We start from the raw sequence: 20,514 nt of genomic DNA, 5'->3' as shown, positions 1-20,514 counted from the left end.
GGCTTCCAAGCTGTTTGTGCTTGAGGTATATAATTTCAGCTTTTCTCTTTGGGTTTTTTATTAAAGAATTTAAATTTTTATGTGCTCTGAATTGACTTACAGAGCTCTTACCTTAGTTTTTCCTTGCTCCTTTTTAACTCTTGACATGATTTCAGGATGTTGGAAGAGTCCTCTTCCGAGCACATGTCGAGAGTCAACTCAAGGTTAACAGATTTGTATATTTATTATTTGTGCATTGAATAAGAATTAGATAATGGTTCATGAACACAAAATGATTTTGGCATATATACAGAATGAGATAATGTTTAAGCCTGACCTGTTTGTGGCGCCTCATCCAGAATTGCCACTTTTGCTTTTGGATCAAATGACGTATGTTGTATAGCATCTTGGTGTTTACATAAATATCATTTGTAACAAAAAACAGAATGAATTGAAGCAAAACCTTGGTGTTAGAAGTTTGATTTTGTTTCTCTGGTTGCCGATTTTGTATATCAACACTGCAACAATCGATATCCTCAATCACCAAAATCGAATGATTTGTAGTAGACAACAACACCCTCTTCAATTTATAGTCACTGGAAAGATTAGTAAGCCTTAAATCATACACATCAAACTTAAGATAATTAGCCATGGCTGCGATCAAGCTTGATTTCTAGTGTCGAGAGGACCATACAACAAGTAGCCTTTTTCCAAGCCTTCCCCACCTTCTTATAAAACTCCCTGCTCCTCACAAACCTGTCCAAATCCTCTGCAATCATTTTCTTGAGCTCAGGGTCCATCGCCATCGTCTCAAAAGTAGCAGGATGCTCTAGGTTTATCAATCCCCAAGTACTGTTGTTGCCGTCATCATACGAACATAAATGACGAGAATAAAGCTTCACAACCTTCTCCTCTTCTTTAATGGCATTTGCCCGAGCAAGCATGTAAGGCAAGAAAGCGTCCATAACTATGTCTTTGTGTTTTTGGTGAAATGTTAGCTCAAAGAACTGGTGCTTCGAACTTTCCCTAGAGTACTCATTCCTTCCCTTCTTGGTTTCCATGGTATTAAAGCGCCACCTGAGCTTAACATTATCGAAAGTGTTGGTGAGTTCTTCGTCTTTGTCGATGGAAAATCAGATGGTCTATTGGCGATGCATTTTTTTGACTCGTAGGCGTTGAATGCTAAGACTGGTGCCAATGGTTTGGAGGTAGACCTTAGCGGTATCATAGACCTGGTTGCGTGCCACTCCGTAGAGCTCGTCAATGATGAAAGTGAGGTTAAAGGAGAGTGGAGTGAAAAGGGATTTGAGTTTTGAGTAGACGTATGAGCGGACGACGGGGATGAGCTTTTTGGCCATGGGACGGACCAACACCATGGATCCTTCAACGGAGGTATAGGCTGAGAACAAGGAGGATGCTACCGTGAGTAGAATTTTTAGATCAAAGGAAAACATTTTGGTAATTTCAGATTGGTTTGTTGAGAGATGGATGAAGACACCAATGTAAAAGTATCTACTCATCAACCAACAAATTAGACTTTATACAAGATGCTTAATTTTATTTGATCCCCTCGTCACCAGAAACGAACCCAACAAATTATGTATACTAAAACTCAGTTGAGTTTTAGCACTGTTCAGCAATAGTAAAAGGGCGGAAATGCCCTTGATTTGTTTGGGGTTTAGGTGCTGCTGAATTGCTTTGTATAGTTAAATGTCATTTTTGCCCCCATTAGGTGGGCTGTCTTCAGCTGCTCGGAAAGTCCTTTTTTCGGGTACGTTTTCTGTCCTGGTTTTTTCCAATTTGGAGATGCACTGATAATTGTTGGATTAAAATGGATTTGTATTTTTTGGGAAGAACTGAGAGGAGTCGTTGGAATTTTAGAAAGCTTTGTGTTTCTACCTTTTATGTGATAGAGGGAATACAGATAGGGAGAGGAAGAGAGAAAAGATTAGTTTAGATTGCAATTTTAAAAGTTTTTATGTTGTTAGTGTTGGAACCAATGTATTTTGTTGGGAAATTGATAATATGTAAAGTTATTAGGATTTTGGAAAGATTTGTCTTTCTCAGTTTTATCTGCCAGAGGGAACACAACTCTTACATATATGATTTCAAGTTGTCCCTTTAGAAATTCAAGCTCTATTGAATACATGAGGTGTAAGAAACTGTTTGGGATATTTTCAAGTTTTTCTGATTCAAAAAAAAAAAAAAAAAGCATGCTTAAGAGTAATTATATTTTAATTTTTATTGAATTCAGGTAACCATCTTTAGGTTTTTTGCTTTGATTTGAAGAATTTCTTACCCAGGAAAGCCAGGGCTTCCTGATGAGTTCTTTGGGTTCCATATCTGGCATCTTTGTTTTGTTCAAATTTGGGGCGTTTGTGATTTGGGATTTATGTACTGTCTTATCAACTCTTAATGTTGAATTAGGTAGCTATTAATGTTGGATTAATCAAACTTGGGCATCAGTTCATATGTTTTTCAATGTTCCTATTCCGATTTAATAACGTGATTTAATAGTGTGATGCTGATTTAGGCTATAAATTCATAGGCTTTTGAATAGCCAAATTTGCAACACGGATTTCAGAGGCTGTTGTATCATTAGCTGAAATATGGTACATATAATCCTTAGACATCATTTTTCACTTTGATTAAGATGTGTACCTACCTTAGTTTTTACCATTGTAGATGCGGGTGGTATAAATTTTTACTTTAAAAATTGAACTCGAAATGAAAACCCAGGTGAAAAAGCATGGAAACAACTCTTGCGTAGAAATGACTTCTGGGAATGAATTTTCTTGAGATTTAATCCCAGCTATTTGATAAGAGTCAGGTTTTACAACTTATACCATTTCCAATAACTATTTGGTAATAGGATGAATAATTAATCGTCAAAAGTGAGTTCATACATATGAAATCCTGTTTAAGCTTACTTTTTCCCTTATGAATATTTCTTAATTTGATAGGCTGATGCTTGGGTTATTGAGAATTTTGCCTCGGTAGCAAAATATCTATCTGCCCAAATTATGGGACACGGGTGTAGTTCTTATTTTGATAATTTTTTCTTCTTTCTCTCTTTGATACTTTTCATGTGTATTCACTTGGGAAAAATACTTAAGTCTTAATGATATTAATGCTGCAGGATATAATTTCTTCTGCAGCCATAAAATCTGTAAACAGATTTCCAAGTTTACAAGGAGGTTGCTGGGTTGAGTTTGGTTACATAGATAACACTGCAGTATACCATACAAAGGTTTTTTTTCTTTCCCTTTGCCCCATTTTTGGGATATTGGTTACAAAATCCGTTTTTAGCATAGGTGTGAAATTTACAGTAGGGGTTAGTAAGTTAATTAGTTAATTTCATTCTCAATGTGCATAAATGTTGTTCTTGCATTAATTCATTTTCTTTGTATCGAAATTGAATAAATCTAATTCTCCTTGATATCCACTCATTCTGCTAAGATATTTATGTTGTTTCTCTCATGCTCTATCACAATATATCAGTTACTTTAATAAATTTAGTTCTAAACGTTTTCTCAACATAGATGATCTTACAAAACTCAGTGATGTACTCATCTAATTTTTAAGTTTTAAGTCTTTTTAATGAATAGTTTGGTATTTAGGCAGCTTTGATCTTTGATTTTAAATATGAGATTTTGTCTGATTCTTTCTGATCCTCAGTTTCTATTGTCATTTATGGTTTAATGGACATTCTTGAATCACATTGGTTAACACCAAACAAATGGTATGTGTCATATTTCTCTTTTTCTATTCCTTTACTTTCATACAGAGTTTTGTTTGAATGCCATCATTTTCACAGCCCCTTATACACCTTTGATTCAAACTTCATCGTTCTTTAAATATCTGTATATATTATGCTCATTAGGGGTGGGCACTTGGAACCGAAAACCGAAACCGAAACACAAATCGAATCAAACCGCACCAAACGGTTTGGTTTTGCGGTTTTGAAACGGTTTCGATTTCAAAACCAAACCACGGCACACAAAACGGTTTGGTTTTGGTTTTGGGTTTTCAAAACCGCACCGAAACCGAAACCGCACCATATAATAAATAAATGTTATATAACTTATATTTTAAACTTTTCAACTAGGTTATAACTTATAGGTTTGTATTATGGCAAACTTAACCTTTCAATTGGGTTGTAAAGTATTGTGATTGGTGATCAAGTTCAATTTTAGTAGATGTGATGCATAAGGATTTAAAGTTTAAACCCTTTGATGCATTGGATGTTGTCTCAGTTTTAGTAGTTGTCATTTGTTGCAGTTTTGGTACAAGTTTGGTACAAGTTAACTGCACTTTTGGTGCAGATTTTTGGTTCTGTTTTCTGCAGTTTTTTGGTTCTGTTTTGGTGTAGTTTTTGGTGCTATTTTTTTATGCAGTTTTGTTGCATTATTTTTGGGTGCAATTTTGTGCAGTTTTGGTGCAGTTTTGTGCAGTTTTTGGTGCAGTTTTGCTGCATTTTTTTGGTGCAGTTTTATGCAGTTTTGGTGCAGTTTTTTTGTACTATTTTGGTGCTGTTTTTTATGCAGTTTTGGTGCATTTTTGTAGTTGTCTTCCATTGATGAAGCTTTTGTTGGTGAAGGTTTTGTGTTGAAGCTTTGTAGGTGAAGCTTTGGAGTTGAAGCTTTTTTTTGGGTACCATGAATTGATTTTGCTTCACACTATCTTGATCAAGATAGTGTAAAGCTTTTGAGAATTTGTAGTTGTCCTCCATTGATGAAGCTTTGTTGAATTTGAAAATGTGGGAGAGACAACATATGCAAATTTTTCTTCCACACTGTTGAGCAAGAGATTGTGATGCAAGCCACACCTTGTAGTAGTCGAAGGTTTAAATGAACCATATAAATTCAATTTGCTTCGAACAGTCTTGAATTTGCTTCGAAGGTTTGAGAATTGTAGTTGCCCTCCATTGATGAAGCTTTTGTTGACACCATAAATTGGTTTTGCTTCACACTGTCTTGATCAAGAGTGTGTAAAGCTTTTGAGAATTGTGGTTGAACTCATTTGATGAAGCTTTTGTTGGCACCATAAATTGGTTTTGCTTCACGCTGTCTTGATCAAGAGTGTGTGAAGCTTTTGAGAATTGTGGTTGCCCTCCATTGATGAAGCTCTTGTTGGCACCATAAATTGGTTTTGCTTCACACTGTCTTAATCAAGAGCGTGTGAAGCTTTTGAGAATTATGGTTGAACTCCTTTGATGAAACTCTTGTTGGAACCATAAATTGGTTTTGCTTCACACTGTCTTGATCAAGAGTGTGTGAAGCTTTTGAAAATTGTGGTTGCCTTTCATTGATGAAGCTCTTGTTGTTGGCACAAATTGGTTTTGCTTCACACTGTCTTGATCAAGAGTGTGAAGCTTTTGAGAATTGTGGTTGCCCTCTATTGATGAAGCTCTTGTTGGCTTCATAAATTGGTTTTGCTTCACACTGTCTTGATCAAGAGTGTGTGAAGCTTTTGAGAATTGTGGTTGAACTCCTTTGATGAAGCTCTTGTTGGCACCATAAATTGGTTTTGCTTCACACTGTCTTGATCAAGAGTGTGTGAAGCTTTTGAGAATTGTGGTTGCCCTCTATTGATAAAGCTCTTGTTGGCACTATAAATTGGTTTTGCTTCACACTATCTTGATCAAGAGTGTGTGAAGCTTTCTACGAGTTGTAGTGTTTGCATTGTTACAGAGGGGAAATGTTTGAAGCAAATGCAAAAGGGCTGAATAGCTTGATCTTCGTATGCCATGCACTGAAGTTGTTGGCTTGCAATAAGACTTTGTTGGTGACTATAACTCTTGTTGGGCATAAGTGCTCCTCTAGTTGAGTTGTCAAGCTTGAGGGTTTTTTATTATTTGTGAATGCTAAGAGTTCACATGTACAAGTTGTACCACTCGTCTTCTGGTAGGTGGAATGAATGGTGAGTTGCTTTCATCACTTGGTTGGTGGTATGAAGGTGAGTTCCGTCTTCCCCTGGTTGGTGGCATGAATGGCAAGTTGTCAAATGATATTAGAGTACGGGTTGTACATTTCATCACCTGGTTGGTGGCATGAAAGAGAGTACAGGTTATACATTTCATCACCTGGTTGGTGGCATGAAGATGAGTTCCTTCTTCACCTGGTTGGTGGCATGAGTGGCAAGTTGCCAAATGATATTAGCGTACGGGTTGTACATTTCATCACCTGGTTGGTGGCATGAAAGAGAGTACAGATTGTACATTTCATCACCTGGTTGGTGGCATGAATGGCAAGTTGCCAAATGTTATTAGAGTACGGGTTGTACATTTCATCACCTGGTTGGTGGCATGAAGGAGAGTACGGGTTGTACATTTCATCACCTAGTTGGTGGCATGAAGATGAGTTCCTTCTTCACCTGGTTGGTGGCATGAGTGGTAAGTTGCCAAATGATATTAGAGTACGGGTTGTACATTTCATCACCTGGTTGGTGGCATGAAGAAGAGTACGGGTTATACATTTAATCACCTGGTTGGTGGCATGAAGATGAGTTCCTTCTTCACCTGGTTGGTGGCATGAGTGGCAAGTTGCCAAATGATATTAGAGTACGGGTTGTACATTTCATCACCTAGTTGGTGGCATGAAGAAGAGTATGGGTTGTACATTTCATCACCTGGTTGGTGGCATGAAGATGAGTTCCTTCTTCACCTTTCATCACCTGGTTGGTGAGAATAAGGGCAAGGTGTCTAGGCACATTGTAGCAAGTGTCGAATGACACAAAATATGTTGAACCCTTTCAAAACACAGTTGGCTTATGTATGAATGTGTTGGAATGTATAATTGATTGAATATACTGTGAAGCTGTTCGTTTATTTGTATAGTCTTGTTGACATATACTTAGACTTTGTTTCATGTTGGAAGCATTCATGTTGAAGCTTTGAACCCGAGTGTTTCATTGCTCGGAATGTAAGAGGATTAGGATTGAGTTGTCTAATCACCTCTTTATTGAATTCATGCCAAATAATCTTCATTACATAGGATGCCGAACGGCTGAAGCTTAACACTTGTACAATATGAGTTTACTTGTAATAGTACTTCAAGTGATCAGCGTTCCATGGATGGCCAAGGGTCTTGCCATCGGAGCTTCTAAGCTTGTAGGAGCCAGGGCAACTGATGCCAACAACTTCAAACGGTCCATCCTAGTTTGGACTAAGTGTTCCTTCACTTGGGACTCTGTCGCAGAGTAATCTTTTCTTTAATACCTAGTCCCCCACTTTGAAAGAACGAGGTTTGACCCTTGAGTCATAGTAGTTGGAGATGCACTGCTTGTAGGCGACATTCCTCAAGTGAGCCCGGTTTCAGTGTTCCTCGACTAGATCCAGGTTGAGGGTAAGTTGTTTGTCATTTTCGCTTTGCATGTAGTTCTGGACTCGGAACGTTGCTTGCTCAAGCTCAACTGGGACAACTGCCTCTGTCGAAGATGATGATTGGTAAGCACGATGATGGAGTGTGCTTGGAAGTAAGGGTGAAGTTTTCAAGCAGATATGACCAATGCTAGAGGCAATTTCTCAATGTTCGAGTATCGTGTCTCTGCATCTTGTAAGGCCTTGCTAGCGTAGTAGACATGCCGTTCGACATTACCATCCTTTCGAATGAGAACGGAACTTACTGCTGAAGCCGATACCGACAGATAGATAATGAGAGTGTCACCAACCTCAGGTTTGGAGAGCAGAGGGGCTTTACTCATGTAGTCTTTGAGGTTCTTGAATGCCTCAGTACATTCATCAGTCCATGTAATGTACTTGTTACTTCCTTTAAGTGCTTTGAAGAAAGGAGAACATCTGTCTGTGGCCTTAGAGATGAACTTAGTTAAGGCTGCCACCTTGCCAGTGATAGGAGCATATTTATGAAACTTAGTTAGCTTGTTTTCTTGCATTTTCATAGTTTGTTTGTGTTTATTATAGTGTTTTAAGCTATTTTCGTGTGTTTGTAGGTCCATATGACAAAGTTGGCAAGAAAATGCATTTTGGAGCATTTTTAGGCAGTTTTGGGCACCAAATGGATAGCTTATGAATGGAGCAAGATGGATGGACGAATTTGAAGTTCAAGAGGCTAGGAATGTGCTGAAAAGAGTGAAGAAATAAATTCAAGTCAAGGAAGATAAGAAATCAGCTTAAAAGAAAGAACATTATCCAAAACCTTATCCAACCTTATCTTATCTTATCCTTTCCTAACCTAACCTTATCTTATCATATCTTATCCAAATCAATTTGTGACTTAATTTCAGCTATTTCTAAGGGATAATTATGCATTTAAACTATATATTTCAGATTCTAGAACCTTTATCCTTCTAGAACCCCTAAATTGGTGCTAAAACATCTTTTCTAAAAGCACCTAAAAATCTGGCGCCTAGACCCTTTCTAGAAGCCCTAGAACCTGCAATCCTTTTCCCTTAGGATTGTGCAATCCTTTTCCCTTCAGATTTTGGTGAACCCTATTCCTTTTCCTTCATGAATTGTGCCAAATACACATTCTTTTCCTTCAAAAATTCATGGGTTTCCCTAGCCCTATAAATACAACCTTTTGTGCAGCAATTAAACCACCACCCTCTACCAAAAATCACCTACATCCATCCACCACAATCCTCTTGTGCCGGAGCTAAGGAAGGAGAAGAATGAGCCATATGGAGTGTTTCTAGGTGTATTCTATCTTTGTTTTCAATGTTTAATTCAAGTTATCTTTGTCTAATTGCGAACATGAGGAACTAATTTCTTTATAGTTAGAGGGGAATTCGAAACCATGATTATACTTGCAATATGAATTGATTACTTTCAATTGTGATTTGATAAATTGTGAATGCAATTCGCTTAACTGTTTTACTCAAAACTTATTCTTGTATGTTGATTAAGGTGGCCAACTTAGTTTGCATGCATGAATTTGATGCTAGAATATAAGGGATTTTCACCTAATCGTCATGAACTTATATTCACAAGTAGTGAAGGTTGCTTGTCACGATCGTGTTAAGTGAATTCTTGGCATAAGTTTCATGCAATTCATAGTTACAAGTGCCTCGTCAATGCTTATAATTTTCATAGAACTTAATGATCTTTGCTCGTATCTCTATTATACAATTCATGTAGGGAACTTGTGGAGAATAATTTGGGTTGTTGTATGCAATCATCCAATTCAATGAAATTAGGAAAATCTGAGGGTTAATTAGTGCAATTCACGGTTAATCTGGGGCGTTGAGGTTCATGGTTTATTGAAAAGAAATTGGAGATTGATTTGTATGCAAGTGTGTCATGTGTGGAGAAGGACCTTCTAGCTAGACCATCACCCATCCAATTTCCCAATTTTCGTCCAAAATCTGTTTTAGTCTTTAATTTGTTTGTTTTACTTTATTTTCGTCCAAAACCCAATCCCCCTTTACTTTGAAGTGTTAGATTAGTTAAAATCTATTTTGGTTTGTGTGTTTTAAGTGTCTTGAGTCAAGTTAAAACCAATTTTCATCTAAATAATTCCCTAGAGTCAGTTTTGAGTCTATTTGGTTGTTTCGTGCTGTTTTGAGTCTTTTAAGTTTGTTTGGAGTCTTGTGAGGCTTGTTAAGTGTTTTTAAGTTTATTTTTGTGTTTTTAAGTCAGTTTCAATTAGATTAGCAATCCCTCATAATCCCCAGTTCAGAATGATCCCTACTTATACATATACTACAATTGTCAAAAGATGGTTTAATTTGTGTGCTTAACTTTTATCACATCAGCCAGTAAGGCTCTGGATGTCTTTTGAAGTTACCGGTTCCTTCATGTCGAGGATTGCTTTGATCTTCTCGAGATTAGCCTCAATGCCTCGTTGGCTTATCATGAAACCTAAGAATTTGCCAGAGCCTACGCCGAAGGCACATTTGTTGGGGTTCAACCTCATTCGATACCTCTTCAGAATGGTGAAAGGTTCAGATAGGTTGGTGATGTGTTGGTCAGCATGTTTGCTCTTGACTAGCATATCATTAACGTAAACTTCCATGCTCTTCCAAATCTATTTGGCGAACATTGAATTGACCAGTCTCTGATAAATCGCTCCTGCATTCTTTAGGCCAAAAGGCATGACTTTATAGCAATATAGTCCTCTGTCAGTAGTGAACGCTGTGTGTTCTTGGTCCGGAGGGTTTATGAGGATTTAGTTGTATCTTGAGTAAGCATCCACAAAGCTCAGAAGTTCATACCTTGCCGTAGAGTCTATAAGTTTGTCTATGAGAAGAAGAGGAAAACTATCATTCGGGCATCCTTTGTTTAGGTCAGTGTAATCGATACACATTCTCCACAAGACCTTTTGGAGCAGGAGACTTTCCTTGGTCGGATTTTTCTTAACAAGGACAACATTTTCTACCCACGTTGGATAATTGACTTCGTGGACGAAGCCTATGCCTTTGAGTTTTTCAACTTCTGCCTTCATTGCCTCGTACCGTTCAGCGTCATAAAATCTTCACTTCTGTCTCACGGGCTTGGTCTTGGGGTCAATACTTAAGCGATGACAGATGATATAGGGAGAGATGCCTGGCATGTCCTCGTATGACCAGGCGAATACCTCAATGTTCTCTTGCAAAAAAGAGATCAATGCCAACCGAATGGGTGGTGACAAAGTGGTGCCAATCTTCACCATGCGATCCGGATAATCTTTTGAGATAGAGACCTTCTCCAACTCTTCAGCGGGTTGTGCTTGCTGGGTGAAAAAGTCATCTCGAGGATCGGCGGGTTGACTGTTGCCACCGTGAAGATCCAAGTTGGCTTCGTCTGGGCTGGTCTTTATGACTTGGTCATGTATAGAAAGGGTTTCCTTGGGCACAGGCAGGTGCTGTTTCTTGACCAAAGTGTTATAACATGATCATGCACTAAGTTGATCTCCTATGATGTAACCATTGCCATAGGGGGTTGGAAATTTCATCAACAACATATGTGTGGATACCATGGCCTTGAGATCATTAATACCTGTGCGTGCGAAGATGACATTGTATGTCGTTGGGCAATCAACCACCAGGAAGTTAGTGGTAATGGTAGCTGTGTAAGGGCCTGTACCAATGGTGAAAGGTAAGTGTATGCTCCCCAAAGGTCGCACGATATCCCCGGAGAAGCTTATCAGAAGGAAAATCGAGCGATCGAGCAAGTGTTCAGCTACATTAAGTGCCCTGAAAGCTTCAGCAAACATGATATTGACCGAAGCCCCCGTGTCTACCTGGATTCATCGTACTTCAAAGTTGCTTATGTGAGCTTCCACGATCAGTGGGTCGTTGTGAGGGTAGATGATACCTCTTTCTTCCTCAGGGTAGAAACATATTGGATCCCAGTTAGGCTTTTGATGCTAACCTCCTCTGATGTCTTCCACGTGAAACACTTGGTGGCCAGTCCTTAATGCTCGTTCGCTATTTTTCATGGCCCTGTTGGAAGATTTAGATATAGGTGTGCCACCACTTATGGAATATATCACATTCACCTAGCGTTGGTTACGGTTACCCCTTAGAGGGTGAAGGAGGAATTGATCAATTTTTCCTTCACGTGCCAAAGCTTCAATATGATCACGAAGGGTGATACATTTCTCGCTGTCATGGCCGTTATGCTCGTGGTAGCAGCAAAACGTGCCTGTGTTCTTCGTGGGCTTGTAATCCGAGTGCTTTGGCTTTGGCTTCGGTATCAGGTGTGCTATGATAGGGTAAATGGCCACGCATGTGGCATTCAAAGGTGTGTATGCCTCATACCTTGGGGTAGGGGTTGTCCTGATACGTGTTTGACCTATTGTGTTGACTGCCTGAGGTCGAGGATTATCATGGTGATACCCTTGGTTATTGCGGTAGTGTCCCTTACTCCTTTTACTAAAATGAGACTGGTGAGGATGAAAATCTTTCCTTTTGCCTTGAGATTGATATGTCTGTTGACTTGGCAAAGTATTAAGTAAGGCAGGGGGAGGTACCACTGCCGTTTGGAAGGTCGAGGTCTTCTCATTTGGTTGGATCTGGCTTCCACTCCCTACTTGATGATAAGGGGTGGCTGTGAGGGGGTTTCCCTTGATATATCTTTGCCTCGGCGGAGGCATGGTTGTAAGCCTGTGCCATCACCTCAGAGTAAGTCTTCCAAGTGTTGGAATTGATCATGTACTTGAAGAAACCATCACGTAGGCCTTCCGTGAAGGCCTTGAGGGCGGTCTTGTCATCTGCCTCAGCGCAGTAAGAATACTCATGGCTGAAACGACCGGCATACTCTCATAGTGACTCGTCTGGCTTCTGGCGAATAGTGTACAAGTCATCTGCAGAATGCCAGCGATCGGTCTGAAAATGTGTTAAGAAACAAACAGTTTCCTCAGTTTTCTCAAATGAGTCTACTGTCTCAGGTGGAAGATGGCAATACCAGTTTAGAGCTCCGCCAGAGAAGGTGGAAGGGAAAAGAAGACATCGCTCTTCGTCGGTGTGCATCTGATATGCCATGGTGGACTCAAATAGGTTAAGGTGTTCAATTGGGTCTTTCCTTCCAATATAGAGTTGTAAACCAAGTTTTTGTTTTGTCTTTTCTTGAAGGGGGGTGTCGAGGATCCTCCTTGTGAGAGGGCCATGCCTGGGTTGGTTCCAGTCAGGTATCTCGGCTTGACGTTCAGCCTTCAACTTGTTTACTTCCTCAAGGAGCCGTAGGACAAGGGGGTCATGAGTAGAGTCATGTACCACTAGGATTTTCTTTCGTAAGTCTCCATCGCCTCTTGGAAGTAGGAAAGTTTGAGCAAGGGCATGTGATTTTTCCTTGGACTCGCCGTACTGACTTCTAAGGTGAGTTTGTCGGAATACCTTAGAATCCCATGTACCTTCATGTTCCTCAGGGACCTGTCGTTCCTTCCCTAGATTGGCAGCTGGCCTGGGTCGTGGGAGGGGACCAAGTCTTTCAGAAACCCTTGGGTTATTGATCTTCGAGCATATATGGAGGGGATTCTCTCGACGTTGCTTTAGGAAGTCTCGGCAGTCACGATAAACGGCTTTCGATCCTTCCAACCCTTTCGCAAGAAGGTGTCTTCCTCCACTTCTCTTGCTTCGGGTCGAAACAGCTGGGTTGAGAGAAGTCTCACGTTGATCAATGTTTTGATGATTAGCTCGCTTCTCATCAGGGATACCCATGTCGAATGAAGGTGACCCTCCGTGTTGGGGGCACCCAGATGATGGTTGATATCCATAGGGGTAACAAGCTTGCATGTCTGAGTACGCCTAGTTTCGTGGAGCGTCTCAAAGAGCTTCTCATACTGCTCCTGGAGGACTTCATTCTTCATTGCTATCTTGTTGTTCTGAGCTTCTAGCTCATCGACTTTAGCTTGAAGAGCAACCCTTTTTTCCTTCATGTTTTCGTTGCTTCGCTCTAGGTGCAAGAGAGGTGTCATTCTGTGTGATGTGGCTTCCTTCACTCCCCATGTTGGAGAAGGATGCCTGGTTAAAAAGGAGTGTACGAATGGTAGAAACCAGCTTGACAAAGCTGAAGAGAGTGGGAATAAGTGTCGTTTCCCACAGACGGTGCCAAATGTTGATGCACAAAACCAGAGGTCTTGGAACAACGTAACTCCGACCGTGAATCTGCATGAAATGTAAATAACACAAGATGTATCGTGGTTCACCCCAAGGTTTGGGCTATGTCCACACTGATTGTATTTCTCTAACTGTATGTATGGATTACAAGGGTGAGGAGGAGTCCCTCAGAGAAAAAGAGTGTTGTTGTGTTTGTGAGGGTATTGCCCTCTGTTGGGTTTTTCTCCGTCCCCTTTGTGAGGGGGGGAGAAGTCTCCTTTTATAGAATAAAGGGTTTCTCCTTTTACATAATCATATGGGCTGGGTAATGAGGCCCAATGTATCAAAGTCTGAGGACCATTATGTGTGGTACCAACAGACTACATGTCAAGTATGGTTTTGATACTTGGACCTGTCAGCTGGCACCTTCACCTCATGCTAATTGTGAACACTGCAAAAATTTTAGGGAAATACCCCAAAATGGGACAATTTCTTAATCTTGAAAAAGAAATAGGACAAACTGGCCTGCACACCACGTACAAAATCGAAATTACTAAAATACCTATATATAAATGGGTTATTCCTCCCATTTCTGACTCCCCTCTCACTACTCTCTCTCTCTTCTCTCACTTTCTCTCTCTCTACTCTCTCCCTTCCTCAGATCTTTGAGCTTTGATTTCGAAGAGATGGAAGTCCAAAGAGAAGTGAGATTAGTGAGCTGGGTTTTGGGTTCACCTCATACCCCTGATTTCGAACAAAGTGATGTGTGAGAGAGAAAGAGGTGAGAAGAGTGAGTTGCCATATTTTTTGTTTTGGCCGAAAATTTCCATTTTTTCCAGCGACTGAAGCTTCGGCAAGCATATTTAGGTAGGGTGTTTAGTTCCAAATTCCTTCATCAATGATTTATGGAATAAATGGGTTGTTTGTAAGATGAATTAATACTTAGAAGTTAATTAGGGTTTGTGTTGCATGTTGGGGCGTATGGGTTGTGGATTAAATTTCAAGTTTTGACGTGCTACAAGACTGGGATGGAACAATTTCTAGTTCAAGTGTTCACTTGTAGAAATTTGTGTGAAATTTTTTCCGTAATGTGCATATGGTGTGCATGGCTACACCTTAATATAAGAAGCGGGCAAACCTGTTGACACGCCCGACCCTGATATTCTCTAACATACCAGTGTAGGCATGTGCTGGTCAACACCCGAAGGTGACGAATCCATAATAGGATGCATGACAACTAAAAACAAATAGCCGACATAAATAAAACTTGTAAATTTAATTATAATGAGTGTGCAATTGTGGAACGTGTTCAGAGCATACAACTAATTCGAGACACTAAAAAGGAATAATATAAAATTGAATGAACAAAGGAATGGATCCTACACCGAGAGGATTCGAAGATGTCGACGATGGAGTGTCTTGATGCCAGGATTGTACGCCTCGATTCTAAGTCCTGAGGGGGCACAAAACAAAACATAAGTGGACCAAGTTGATATATAAGTAATACTAAAACAGTTATTCTTCAACGTAATAACCCCCAAAGTTTAAGAAAACTCAATAGTATAATATGTAATAGGTTTTCCGAAAACCCTAGCATGCCATAAAACTTCATAAAACATATATCATATATAGTGTGCTTAGTAGTGGTATCAGTATCGCCCGAAGGCATATAGAACACTTCATTCGCCTGAAGGCATATAGAACACTTCATTCGCCCGAAGGCATATAGAACTCTTCATTCACTTGAAGGCCTTCATTAGCCTATAGGCCCTTACAGCACCCGACCAAAGCCATATATAGATATCATTTGCCCCGTAGGCATATAGTGACCACTAGATAAGCACAAAAATTATTGAACATAATCTTTCCAAAATATATCTCATCAGAGCTCAATAGCTCAAACATCATATCATAAATCATGTTCATAAATATCTCAGTGAAAGTAAATCCAGTTGTTTGGGCCTGGAAAATACTGTTTGGGGCCAAGTTAGATCTTTTCTGGCCCAATGTGGGATAGGCCGAGTTTAGATTCATCCTCGACCCAGAAGTTGTAAACAGGTGTCATTAGAAGATATTCAACCCATGGGTCGCACGGTCGAAATGGGCCATATCCTATTGGAAAGTGGAATGTGGACGAATCCTGTTATGAGAGGGAGTCTTGACGGGATCAGGATGCTAAGATTGAATACGATTTGATAATGAGTTGTGTTCAAAGTCCTAGTAGGAATAGGATTGGTCGAGATAAAGTTGGATTATGAGAAGGTGTTCTAATCCAAGAGCAAATGAGATTCAATACAGGTTGGCTGTTATAAATAGGGAGGGAAGACATCGAAACAAGCACCTCCAATTCAACACACAAAACTGCCCTACGCAAACTCTCTAAACAACTTTTAGATTTTTTTATTTTCTTTTTTGCCGACACATCTTCAGTTGGCATAAACAGCACTGTGGAGGCAACTGGTGATATCTTCAGTTGGCATAAACAACACTGTCACCGTAGAATCAGCCGATCTCGCAGCATCTTCAGTTGGCATAAACAGCACTGCGTCGAGGCCGACTGGTTACCTATCCAAGTCTTGGTCGAGAAGGATTTCTGAATCCTTGTTGGTCGAGGTCATCTCATCAGCCTTCTCGGTGAAGTGAGGTGTTACGAGTTATTACATTCGGCACATTGGAAGACGAATTTGATATTGAACTTCGCTAAGTTAGCAGCCTTGTCTTCAGGCTCTAGAACCCAAAGGCCGAGACAAGTTCCTTCTTCGGCCCAGTCGCAAGATCAAGAAGTCAGCATCGCACCCAACACGACATCAACATATTTTACTCCTCGGCCGAGCTCGACCGCCGAGTTGGCACGCCCCGCACACAACCGAAAGACGTAGTTAGCTCATAGATTACTCGGCCTGTGCGCCAAATAGGTTTGGTAGTTTTTAGGGTCAACATTTTGGCACGCCTAATGGGACTCAGTGCTAAAACTACGAAGTTTATGCCAATTGAGACACGATCGGTTAAAAAGAAAACAACTATGGGAAAATCAACAATCGATTTACCAAAACATAGGACAAAATGTATCACAGGCACAAAATCCCCTTAACGTCATGACACCTGAGTCCACAAGCGCGACTCGCCGAGAAAATTGAGCTGGTCTCGGCGATCAACTTCGCAGTCTAGAAATCCCTAACAAAAACACCTACGTTCTCAATAAAGGGATAGTAGAGGACTGTGATGAGGATGGTGGTTAAGCCTCTGATCCACTAATAAGATCGTTTCTTCGAAGACAACTTGACGAACAATCTCAGACGGTTGAACAGACATTTAGTCGAGGAATCGATAAATTGCACGACGTGATACGCAGTACCAGTGAGACGCAAACCAAATTGCTTGAAATGCTGGTTAGCAAAGTCTGCGACGACATGTCCTTCGATTTTTCCCAATAATTGCCACAAAAAAATAATCTGTTACCAATAGTACAAGCCGAGCCAATCCCTGCTCGGCTCAAGCCAATTGACTTAGAAAAAAGAGGAGGATCGAGTAGCAGGTCAGATGGATCCGACCAGAGAGTGAAAGCAACATCCGTCGATATGACCGAGGTCCAGCGGATGATTGATTCGGCCATGAAAAAGAGGCCGAAGTTCCCTAAATTCATCCATCCATATCCAGCTTATGTGGAAAGGTTCGAATATCCTAAAGGTTTCAAAATTCCAGATTTTAGCCTTTTCACTAGAGAATCGTCTTTATCCTCGTTAGAACATGTGGCTCGTTTCACCGCGCAATGCGAAGATGTTAACAGTGATTTTCATAAGTTGCGACTGTTCAATTTTTCATTGACATGCTCAGCATTTGCCTGGTATATCAATCTCCCACCTAATTCCATCCAAAGCTGGGAAGAGTTGGTCGAGAAATTTCACGAGCAATTATATCGGCCAGGGATGGAAATGTCAGTTTCCTCATTGGCGAGGATGGCTCAAGCATTTGATGAGTCACCAATGGATTATCTTACCAAATTTAAATTGGCTAGGAATTGGTGCCGAGTACCTTTCCCTGAAGTCGAGTTTGTTAGACTTGCTTTGAACGGACTCGATGTAGATTACAAAAAGAAATTCTTGGGGGTAAACTTTCGGGATATGTATGAATTAGCCCAGCATGTCGAGCAATATGATTATTTGCTCCGAGAAGAGAAAATATCGAAATCCCCATCCCGAGGGATAATTTACAAAAATCCCATGGTCATTTATGCATCGACCGAAGACGAGAAGTCTCAATACGTCAGCGTGGACACGGCCGAGATAGTAATAGATAAACCATACGTTTGCAAGGCATTGACTCAAATTAATCCCAAGGAGGTCAAAACCCGCTCGGCCACTGAAGAAACAGCAAAGATATCAAAAGTTTATACCTTTGATATCACCAATGCCGAAGCAATTTTTTATCAATTGCTATCAGCAAAGATCATCAAACTTCAACCAGGGCATAACATTCCCAAGGCCGAAGAACTTAAAGGAAAGACATATTGCAAATATCATAATTTGACCAAGCATCACAAACAATTGTGTCATATTTCGTGATGATATCTAGAGCTGGATTGACAAAGGCAAGTTAAAGTTTCTTGACAAACACATGATAGTTGATACGGATCCATTCCCTTCAGCAACAGTTGGCATGGTAGACGCTCGTTTGCCTAAGAGCAAAAGGAAGGAGAAGGTCGAGTATGCCCCAGTACAACACATCCTAAAGCAAAGCTTCCAGCCTCGACTCAAGATCGACCTATTTTCCAATGCGCCACCTATCGAGCTCTCAAGACCGGCCATAGTTAAATCCATGTCAAACTACAGCGAAGAAGAAAATGGCGGGCCAATAGTACAACACATCCTAAAGAAAGGTTCCCAGCCTCAACTCAAGATCAACCTTGTTGGTGCACAAAACCGGAGGAGTCTTGGAACAACGTAAATTCGACTGTGAATCTGCAACAAAGTAAATAACACAAGATGTATTGTGGTTCACCCCAATGTTTTGGCTCCGTCCACACTGATATTGTATTTCTCTTAGAGGATTGTGAAGGAGAGAGCCTTTGTATGTGAGGATAAGCCTCTCTGAATGTGAAAGTAAGGCTCTGGGGATCTCAGGCCTAAGAATTGGCCTCTCTTAATGAGGAGACTAAGGGGTCCTTTTATAGACTAAGGGTTCCTCACTTATTACATATTTTCCCCTTTATTTATTACATAATTACATTTGAGTCCTCCGAGTATTTATACGAGATCTAAATACGGAGGCCCTAAGTATGGTACAAACAGTAGTCTCCCAAGTCTTCAGTCAAGAGAGTCTTTTGGTTGGAGACTTGAAATTCAGGTCATGTGTGGGCCGAAGTAACTAGATGTTGTCTTGAACTGATGCTCGATATGAGACGGTGCTTAATCTGAAATGATGCTCAACTAGAAGTAGCACATGTTGCGAGGCTGCTCGGTTTGTGGCTTATGTTGCTTTGGTTGGCTCGGCTTGTGGTGTTGAAGGTAAGGGAGTCCCTTTTATAGAATAAGGGCTCACTCCTCAATACATAAGTGATGGGCTAAGAGTTGATGCTCGCGGCGAGGCGGTTGCTCAGCAAGCGGTGATGCTCTGTAATGATGGTGAGGAAGTCCCTTTTATAGAATAAGGGCTCGCTCCTCAATACATAAGTGATGGGCTAGAGTTGATGCTCGCGGTGAGGCGATTGCTCAGTAGGTGGCGATGCTTTCTAATGATGGTGAGGGAGTCCTTTTTATAAAATAAGGGCTCGCTCTTCAATACATAAGTAATGGGTTAGAGTTGATGCTCACGACGAGGCAGTTGCTCAGCAGGCGGTGATGCTCTCTAATGATGGTGAGGGAGTCCCTTTTATAGAATAAGGGCTCGCTCCTCGATACATAAGTGATGGGCTAGAGTTAATGCTCGCGGCGAGGCGGTTGCTCAGTAGGCGGCGATGCTCTCTAATGATGGTGAGGGAGTCCCTTTTATAAAATAAAGGTTCGCTCCTGAATACATAAGTGATGGGCTAGAGTGATGTTCGCGGTGAGGCGGTTGCTCAGCTGGCGGCGATGCTCTCTAATGAAGGCGAGGGAGTCCTTTTTATAAAATAAGGGTTCGCTCCTCAGTACATGAATAATGGGTGCTCTCTAATGAAAGTGAGGAAGTCCCTTTTATAAAATAAGGGTTCGCTCCTCAGTACATAAGTAATGGGCTAAGTCCCCCAAGTATTTTTCATGAGACCCAATTGAGGCCCAATAAATGGTACATAATGTAGTCCCCCAAGTCATCAGTCAAGAGAGTCTTTTGGCTGGAGACTTGAAAATTCAATCCATGTATGGGCCGAAGTGGCGGTTGTTCGGAGGCGGTATTTGTATACCCTGCACTAAAGCTTTGTAAGTGAAGCTTTGCAAGTGAAGTTTTGAAGCTGGAGCTTTTGTAAATAAAGCTTTTGAAGCTGGAGCTCTGTAAATGAAGCTTTCAAAGCTGGAGCTATGTAAATGAAGCTTTCAAAGCTGATTGACATGAGTGATGCTCATGAATGTTTGATTGACATGAGTGATGCTCATGGATGTTAACATGAGTGATGCTCATGAATGTTGACATGAATGTTTGATTGACATGAGTGATGCTCATGGATGTTGACATGAGTGATGCTCATGAATGTTGACATGAATGATGGTCATAAATGTATGTATGATTGACATGAGTTATGCTCATGAATGTTTATGTATGATTGACATAAGTGATGCTCATGTATAATTTTGGAGTACTGGACGTACTTTTGATCACCTGGTTAGTGATAATAGTGGCAGGCTGCCGAATAATTTTTAGAGTATTGGGCGTACTTTTGATCACCTGGTTGGTGATAATAGCGGCGGGCTGCCAAATAATTTTTTGTAGTACTGGACGTACTTTTGATCACCTGGTTGGTGATAATAGCGGCAGGGTGCCGAATAAATTTGGAAGTACTGGGCGTACTTTTGATCACCTGATTGGTGATAATAGCGGCAGGGTGCCGAATAAATTTAGAGCCATAAGGCCTGGCTCTTTTGGGCATAT

The 20,514-nt window shown here is 40.7% G+C and overlaps 1 pseudogene; it reads right to left on the bottom strand.

The window, feature by feature from the left end:
* Nucleotides 1-155: 155 nt before the first annotated feature.
* Nucleotides 156-1,433, bottom strand: LOC139187699 (AAA-ATPase At2g18193-like; annotated as a pseudogene).
* Between the last annotated feature and the right edge of the window lie 19,081 nt (nt 1,434-20,514).

The sequence above is a fragment of the Malus domestica genome, chromosome 15 (genome assembly GCF_042453785.1).
Source record: "Malus domestica chromosome 15, GDT2T_hap1".
NCBI lineage: Eukaryota > Viridiplantae > Streptophyta > Magnoliopsida > Rosales > Rosaceae > Malus > Malus domestica.
This window is presented reverse-complemented; position numbering and strand designations above follow the sequence as displayed.